We start from the raw sequence: 9,387 nt of genomic DNA on the forward strand, positions 1-9,387 counted from the left end.
CCTGTTTCCAGGGGTCTCCTTCCTCTCCATCTTGCATGCTGCTCTCCCGTCATGTTGACCTGCTACTTGAGTGATGTCGGCCACATCCTGGTTAAGATCAGCCCTGAAGGCAGTTTGCAGTGCTCCGATTTCAGCTCCACCACTGGCTTGTTCTGTGACTTTGGGAAGTCATTTAACCTCTCTGAGCCTCTGCTTCTCCCTCAAAAAAATGAGAATAGTAATTAGAAAAATGTCTACCCTATAGCGTTATCATGAGGATTAAATACAGCAACGCATGGAAAGTGATTAACTTACTAAATTTTAACTACCAGTGTTTTTCTCTCAGCTCATATCTAAACCCTTCAGTTAAGTATCATATTGCTCCTAGTATCTAGTGCAGGAGAAGCCAGGAACTGGACTGTCTCTATGGCACAGGCCTACCTCGGAGATATCGCAGGTTCGGTTCCAGACCACCACAATAAAGCAAATATCGCAATAAAGCGAATCACATGAATTTTTTGGTTTCCCAGTGTATATAAAAGCTATGTTTACATTACACTGTAGTCTATTAAGTGTGCAATAATATTATGTCTAAAAAAAATAATGTGCATAAAAAATGTGCATACCTTAGTTAAAAAATCTTTTATTGCTAAAAAATGCTAACCATCATCTGAGCCTTCAGCAAGTCATAATCTTTTTGCTGGTGGAGGGTCTTTTCTTGATGTTGATGGCTGCTGACTGATTAGGATGGTGGTTGCTGAAGTTTGGATGGCTGTGGCAATTTCTTAAAATAAGACAACAGTGATGTTTGCCATGTTGATTGATTCTTCCTTTCATGAAAGATTCCTCTGTAGCATGTGATACTGTTTGATTGCATTTTACCCAGAGTAAAACTTCTTTCAAAATTGAAGTCAATCTTCTCAAACCCAATTGCTGCTTTATCAACTGTTTATCTAATATTCTAAATCCTATGTTGTTATTTCAACAATGTTCACAACATCTTCACCAGGGGTCCATTCCATCTCAAGAAACCACTTTCTTTGCTCATCCATGAGAAGCAACTCCTTATCCATTCAAGTTTTATCATGAAATTGCAGCAATTCAGTCACATCTTTAGACTCCATTTCTAATTCTCCTGCTGTTTTCACCACATCTGCAGTTACTTCCTCCACTGAAGTCTTGAACCCCTCAAAGTCATCCACGAGGGTTGGAATCAACTTCAGTCAATGTTGATATTTTGATCTCCTCCCATGAATCACAAATGTTCTTAATGGCATCTAGAATGGTGAATCCTTTCCAGAAAGTTTTCAATTTACTTTCACCAGATCCATCAGAGGAATCACTATATATGGCAGCTATAGCCTTAAGAAATGTATTTCTTAAAGAATAAGATTTGAAAGTGGAAATGACTTCTTGGTCCATGGGCTGCAGAATGAATGTTGTATTAGCAGACATGTAAACAACATTAGTCTCCTTGTACATCTCCGTCATAGCTCTTGGGTGACCAGGTGCATTGTCAATGAGCAATAAAATTTTGAAAGGAATCTTTTATCATGAGCAGTAGGTCTCAACAGTGGGCTTAAAATATTTAGTAAAGCATGTCATAAACAGATGTACTGTCATCCAGGCTTTATTGCTCCATTTATGGAGCACAGGCACAGTAGATTTAGCATAATTATTAAGGGCCCTGAGATTTTCAGAATGGTAAATGAGCATTGGCTTCAACTTAAAGTCACCAGTTGCATTAGCCCCTAACGAGAGAGTCAAGCTGTCCTTTGAAGCCAGGCATTGAATTCTCCTCTCTAGCTATGAAAGTGCTAGATGGCATCCTCTTCTAATATAGGGTCGTTATGTCTCCATTGAAAATCTGTTGTTTAGTGTAGCCGCCGTCATCAATTCATTAGCTAGATCTTCTGGATCACTTACTGCAGCTTCTACATCAGCACTGGCTGCTTCATCTTGCCCTTTTATGTTACAGACACAGCTTCTTTCCTTAAACCTCATGAACCAACCTCTGCTAGCTTCAAACTTTTCTTCTGCAGTTTCATCACCTCTCTCCAGCCTTCATAGAATTGAAGAGAGTTAGGACCTTCCTCTGGATTAGGTTTTGGCTTAAGGGAATGTTGTGGTTGGTTTGATCTTCTATACAGACCACTAAAACTTCCTCCATATCAGAAATAAGGCTGTTTCGCTTTCTTATCATTTGTATGTTCACTCGAGTAGCACTTTTAATTTCCTTCAAGAACTTTTCCTTTGCATTCATAGCTTGGCTAACTGGCACAAGAGACCTAGCTTTCGGCCTGTCTCAGCTTTTGACATGCCTTCCTCACTCACTAAGCTATTTCTGGCTTTTGATTTAAAGTGAGAGATGTACAACTCTTCCTTTCACTTGAACACTTAGAGGCCATTGTAGGTTATTAACTGGCCTGATTTCAATGCTGTCAGGTCTCAGGGAATAGGGAGGCCCTAGGAGAGGGAGAGGGACAGGGAACAGACAGTTGGTGGAGCAGTCAGAACATACACACATTTATCAATTACGTTCACTGCCTTATATGGGCGCAGTTCATGGCACTCCAAAACAATTACAACAGTACTATCAAAGATCACTGATCACAGATCACCATAACAGGTATAATAATAATGAAAAAGTTTGAAATATTGGGAGAATTGCCAAAATGTGATACAGAGATGCAAAGTGAGCACATGCTGTTGGAAAAATGGCACCAATAGACTTGCTTGATGCAGGGTTGCCACAAACCTTCAATTTTTTTTAAAAATGCAGTATCTGCAAAGCACAATAAGGTGAAGAGCAATAAGACAAGGTCCTGTTTTGTTATCTCCAATACCCCAGGATAGTGTATTTCTTTCATTGTTACGTTGTTAGGTGCCATTGGTTTGGTTCCATCTCATAGCAATCTCATGTCCTGGGCCATCCTCACAATCATTGCTGTTTGATACCATTGTTGTAGCCACTAGGTCAGTCCTTCTTATTGAGGGTCTTCCTCTTTTTCCCGGACCCTCAACTTTACCAAGGATAATGTCCTTCTCCTGGAATTGGTCCCTCCTGATAGCATATCCAAAGTACCTGAGACGAAGTCTCGTCATCTTCACTTCTAAGGAGCATTCTGGCTGTACTTTTTCCAAGAAAGATTTATTCGTTATTCTGGCAGTCCAAGGTGTATTCAACATTCTTCGCCAATACCATAATTCAAATGCATCAAATCTTCTTTGGTCTTCCTTATTCATTGTCCAGCTTTTGCCTGCATATGAGGGTACTGAAAACACCATGGCTAGGTCAGGTCAGGTACACCTTAGCCCTCAAAGTGACATCTTTGTTTTTTAACACTGTAAAGAGTTCTTTTGCAGCAGATTTGCCCAGTGTAATACATCTGTTAATTTCTTGACTGTTGCTTCCATGGGCATTGATTGTGGATCCAAGTAAAATGAAATCTTTGACAACTTTACTGTTCTCTACGTTTTTCATGATTTTGCTTATTGGTCCAGTTGTGAGGATTTTTGTTTTCTTTACGTTAAGCTGCAATCCATACTAAAGGCTATATAGTCTTTGATCTTCATCAGTAAGTGCTTCAAGTTCTCTTCACTTTCAACAAGCAAGATTCTGTCATCTGCATAACGCAGGTTGGTAATGAGTCTTCCTCCAATCCTGAGGCCACTTTCTTCTTCATATAGCCCAGCTTCTTAGATTATTTGCTAAGCATACAAATTGAGTAAGTATGGTGAAAGGGTACAATACTGACACACATCTTTCCTGACTTTAAATCCTCAGTATCCCCTTGTTCTGTTCGTATGACTGCCTCTTGGTCTATGTACAGATTCCTTATGAGCACAATTAAGTGTTCTGCAATTCTCATTCTTCTCAATGTTACCCATAATTTGTTATGATCCACATGGTTGAATGCCTTTGTATAGACAATAAAATACAGGTAAACATCTTTCTGGTAGAAAATACCTGAAAGATATTTCTTTAAGGGGTAAAAATGTAAAATGGGCTATTTGCTTTGGAGAAAGCCCCTCTGTCTCCCTTCAGAGGCTCACAGGGTAACTAGGGCCCAGGGGCAATCTCTGAGATTGGCACTCCCTGCTACTTGAGGGGAGTGAGTGCAGGGGTAATTCCCCCTTGTCCTCCTCTAGGGGTGTTGTGATTCCCCAGCCCATCTCGTGCCCTGGGACAAACGCCCCTCTCTAGCCACTCTCACTACGCCTCTGTCTCATCTCCCTCATATCCTCTCCCTTGCTCAGTGGCACCACTAGGGGGATGCCAGGGGTGCAGACCGCGCCCCTGACACTGTCATAATGACCCCTCCCAGTGCCGTGGAGTTGATTCCGACTTATAGTGACCCCTAGGCAGCAAGTACTCCAGCACCACTACAGAGGGGCCATCAAGGTATTGGCGTCACTAGGGTTGGTGTCGCCCATCACCCAGTGCGGTGACAGGTGGCTGGCCCAGGGCGCCCACCACTGGGCAGAGGGAGGGTCTGTGCCTTGGTCAATGGGAGGGGGAGGATCTGCTAGGAGGTGCTTAGCCCTGCGGGGAGTGCGTGGTTCATCTGGCTGGGCCCACCCATAGAGGGGGGTGTGGCACCATGAATCACCAGACAGGGTGGTGGGTGATGCCCACCCTAGTGATGCTGCTGCCCTTGTTACACAGGCTCCCCTCTCCTGTGCGTGGTGTCCTCCCACTGACCCGGCTCCCCAAAGCTCTGCGCTGGAACACGGAGGCACCCAGGCCCTTAACTCTCGATTAAGACAGAGCCAGGCCCTTTACAGAGAAGGGAAAATTTGCCCAGTTTGACCCAGGAGTGGATTTGTTTCCCTCCAATTATTTGGAAATCGAACTTGATCTACGAAGAAGGCAGATTTATAGCTTAAGCTGATGCGTTACTGCCCACACTTTGCTGTAATAAAAGGCGTAATCACTCCGGCGGGGGCTGGGTGGACCCTGAGCTGCATGTCTAACGGCTGTGCTCTGTCTGATTTTCAGAGCCTGAGAAAAGCCAGGCAGGATGACCAAATAGCCCTTCACAGTGCTGAATGGATCATTCGGGAACCTGGAGAGGAAGGAGGTCGGAGTGTTCGTTTTTTCTTTGCTCTCCACGCCACCCCTTCTACTGAGACAAGATTATGGTCCTCTGTGTGGAAGCAACTCTTCTGGCTAATGGTCAACAACAAGCGTGCAGACTCCAGATCCTCAGGCCAGATGCCCGCGGCGCGGCTTGCACCCGTGTGGAGAGGCAGCCCGTCTGCGCTGCGCTTCTGAGCTTTCCTTTCTCTGCCTCTCTTTTGCTTTTGATTCTCTTTTGTTCTGTTTTGCTGCGCCACCCTTTCTGCTTCTCTCTTTTGCTCTGTTTCTTGCTGTTTTATATATCCGGGGCTTCTCTTCCTCTCCTCTTCCCTTCTTGCCTCTCTCCCTTTCTCTTCCCTCCTCTTCCTCTGTGGCTGCACCTCACTCTCTGACTTATTTGCCTCCCGTTCCCCGGTGAGCTTATTTGGGGCACCCCTCTTTAACTCCTTTCACTCTGATTCTGGTTCATAATATCTTGAAAGAGTGTTTGATTCTGTTGGCCTGACCCTGCCTGACACCCGTGAGTGATTCTCCTCTGACAGCTTTTGATGTGGTCCCTGTGTGATTCATGAGAGCTGGTCAACTTGCTCTTCAAAGCTCTGTTTATGGAGAGCTTGGATGCATCTCTTCAGAATTTCACTGTTTTTATCTCCAGAAACAAGTCCAGATTATAGGATAATACCAGGCTACTTCCTACTTATTCTTCATCCTCCCAGATACCTCAATGCTCTGAAGAGAAGGACCATCTTGTACACATCCATGTTTCTTTCTTCCTTCTTTCTCCTTCCTGGAGTCTTCATGTCAGAGATTTGTTACCTACAAAGGAAGTCCTTGGGTGACCTTTAATTTGAACAAGCCCAAATTTAAATTTGAATTTGAAGCAGCCCTAAGAGGACACCTAGGTTTAGACAGTGGGTAATAAAATAGAAGGAGAATGCTAAGAGACAATACCAGAATCTGAGGACATGAGGTATCCTGGCTAGGAGGTCATAGTCAGTGTAAAAGAAGAGGATCTAAAATCTAAAGGAGAGAGCACTGATGGTCCAGTGGTAGAATTCTCATTTTCACTGTGAGATACCTGCGTTCGATTTCCAGCCAATGTACCTCAAGTGCAGCCACCACCCATCTATCAGTGGAGACTTGAGTTTTGCTATGATGCTCAACAGGTTTCAGCAGTTTTCCAGACTAAGACAGACTAGGAAGAAATGCCTGGCAATCTACTTCTGAAAATCAGCCAATGAAAACCCTATGGATCACAGTAGTCTGTCTGAACCACGGCTGATCTGGGGATGGCTCAGGACCAGGCAGCTTTAGTTCCACTGTGCATGGGGTCTCCATGAGTTGGGGGCTGATTGGACAGCAGCTAACAACCACACAAAATCTAAAGAATTGTCTGAAGCTTTGATTCTGGAAAGAACAGTAGTTCAAGTTCTTTCCAGCACTAATCACCCTGGATCTCAAGAGCATGCGATAAGATGAAGTAAATTTTTCACCAGGCTCTGGTTTCCTGTAGAGCTGTTTCCATTTTTCAACCTAAGAAGAGGATTCATGCACCTGGGCTGGATGGATTACACAAACAACTGCTTGAAGGAAAGGGGATGAGCAAAGCAGTCTGTAGAAGTTCTTTCCAGCTCTTAGACTGCTGACTTTGGGAGCCTAATACTTTAGGTCTGATAGCTGTAGTGCAGTAGAAAGATTACTGGGTGTCATGCTAGAATACCTGAGTTTAAATGCAGACAATTATGAGTTAAATAATCTTCAACACACTTAAAATTTTTTTTCAGATTTTTTTCAATAATTTTATTGAGGTATAATTTACATACCATAAAGTTCACCCATTGTAAGTGTGCAATTCAATAATTTTTAGTAAATTTATGGAGCTGTGCAACTGTCATCACAATCCAGTTTTATAACATTTTCAATACATCTTTTTTTAAAAATCATTTTTATTGTGCTTTAAGTGAAAGTTTATAAATCAAGTCAGTCTCTCACATATAAACTTATATACACCTTACTACATACTCCCACTTACTCTCGCCCTAATGAGTCAGTCAATAGACCTTTTAACCTCTCTGTATTTGCTTTCTTCGTCTTAAAATTGGACTTATGTGGTAGACTGACTGCAGAAATGACCACAGTCCTTCACTTGTTGCAGCATTACTTTGCTGTTCCTAACATCAAGAGGTGGAATTGATTCGCCAGCTCTTCAATCTGGGTTAGACTTGCACCTTGCTTTGGCCAATAAAATGTGGTTGAATCAATGGTATGCTAATTATGAGTCTAGCCCTTTAAAGGCTTTGCATGCTTTCACTTGCCCTTTTGAAATGTCGTTATCTCCACCGTGAGTAGAAGCTTGGGCCAGCCTACTGGAAGATGAAATGTCATGTGGAGAAAGGCCTCAATCATTCTAGCCACCTCATTTTGGACCACCTTAGATCAGCTGCTCCAGCTGCCCCTCTAGCTGACCACAAATGCGTGAGTGCACTCCACTGAGATTGGCTGAGCCCAGCCCAGACAAGCAGAATTGGCCAACTAGTCTATAAACCTAGAAGAATAATAGAAGAGTATTGTTCTAAGCCACTACAATTTAGGGTGGTTTGTAAAACATCAGTATTGTAGCGATAAATAACTGATACAGGATGGTTGTTATGGGTTGAACTGTGTCCCTCAAAAAAATATGCTGAAGGCCTAGCCTCTAGTCCTTGTGAATGTTACCTTTGTTGAAGTTACCTTGAAATAGGTGTTATCGGTTGAGTTAACGTAAGGTCATGCTGGAGTAGGGTGGACCTTATCCACTATGAATGATGTCCTTATAAAAAGAGAAGAGACACAGTGAGACACAGACACAGAGGGAAGAAGGCAGTATGAAGACTTAAGTAGGGGCTGGAGTGATGCCTCTCTACGTCAAAGAACACCAAGGATTGCCAGGAGCACTCAGAGCTGGAAGAGGCAGGGAGGATTTCTCCCTAGAGCCTTCATGGCTCTGCTGATTCCTTGACTTCAGACTTCTAGCCTCCAGAACTGTGAGAAAATAATTTTTCATTGTTTTAAGCCACCCACTTTGTGGCAGCTGGAGGAAACTAATACAGTGGTCATGAGGATCAATTAAAAACAAAATGATGAAAATACCTAGCACTCTATCACACTAAATTAAAAAAAAAAAAATTCAATCTAACAAACATTATGTAGGCCCTTATATGTGAAAACACTATTTTGGGGGCTCTAGAAAAAAAAAATCTTTTTTTTTTTTTTAAGGGATACAGAATTTGAAACCCTGGTGGTATAGTGGTTAAGTGCTACAGCTGCTAACCAAGAGGTCAGCAGTTCAAATCCGCCAGGCTCTCCTTGGAAATTCTATTGGGCAGTTCTACTCTGTCCTATAGGGTCGCTATGAGTTGGAATTGACTCGAAAGCAGTGGGTTCGGCAGTGGAAGGGATACAGAATTGAAAAAGACAAGATATAAACCCTTAAGGAGTCTGGTCTAGTGGGAAAAACAGATACTTAAACACAAGCAGCTATAATTTAGGACAGCCTGCCCTTCTATTGGAGCCCTGGCAGCACAATGGTTAAGAGATCAGCCGCTAACTGAAAGGTCAGCAGTTCAAATCCACCAACCACACCTTGGAAACCCAATGGGGCTGATCTACTCCATCCTACAGACTCGACGGCATGGGTATTTTGTTTTTTGCCCTTCTATTTTAGGTAGATAGATAGATAGATAGATAGATAGATAGATAGATAGATAGATAGATAGATAGATAGATAGATAGATAGGCAGGCAGACAGGCAGACAGGCAGACAGATAGATATAGATATATACTTCCACTATCTGCAAACAACCATGTTCTTCTTTTCTTGGTATTCCAGTTTTTTCCAAAATGCATTCAAAGAATGTTACTTATTCAAAAAACCTCCAAAATAACATATTGACCAAAATTAAGTTTTATTGGTATGTCCAAGTAAAGTATTTGCATTTACAGGAAATAGTCTGTATGGTAGCTTGGCCATGTGAAATGTTTCATGAAGCCAAGAAAACAGAAAAGCAGATGTGAAATCAGAACCAGGGTAGGAAGGAGAACGAAAAGAGGAGAGAGGTGGGTGGGAAAGTCCTCAGTTTCTAAAATGACCTGCAGCTTTAATTTGAAGGACGCCTAGCAGCGCACAGCATTAGCAGATTGCTTTTGGTTGTACTCAACTACTAACCAAAAGGTTGGTGGTTAATTCACCCAGTGGCACTGCAGAAGAAAGGCCTGGCAATCTACTTCTATAGGATTTAAGATTGTAGCCACTGAAAACCCTATACAGCACAGTCGTACTCAAACAC

Source organism: Loxodonta africana, chromosome 20 (assembly GCF_030014295.1).
Source record: "Loxodonta africana isolate mLoxAfr1 chromosome 20, mLoxAfr1.hap2, whole genome shotgun sequence".
NCBI lineage: Eukaryota > Metazoa > Chordata > Mammalia > Proboscidea > Elephantidae > Loxodonta > Loxodonta africana.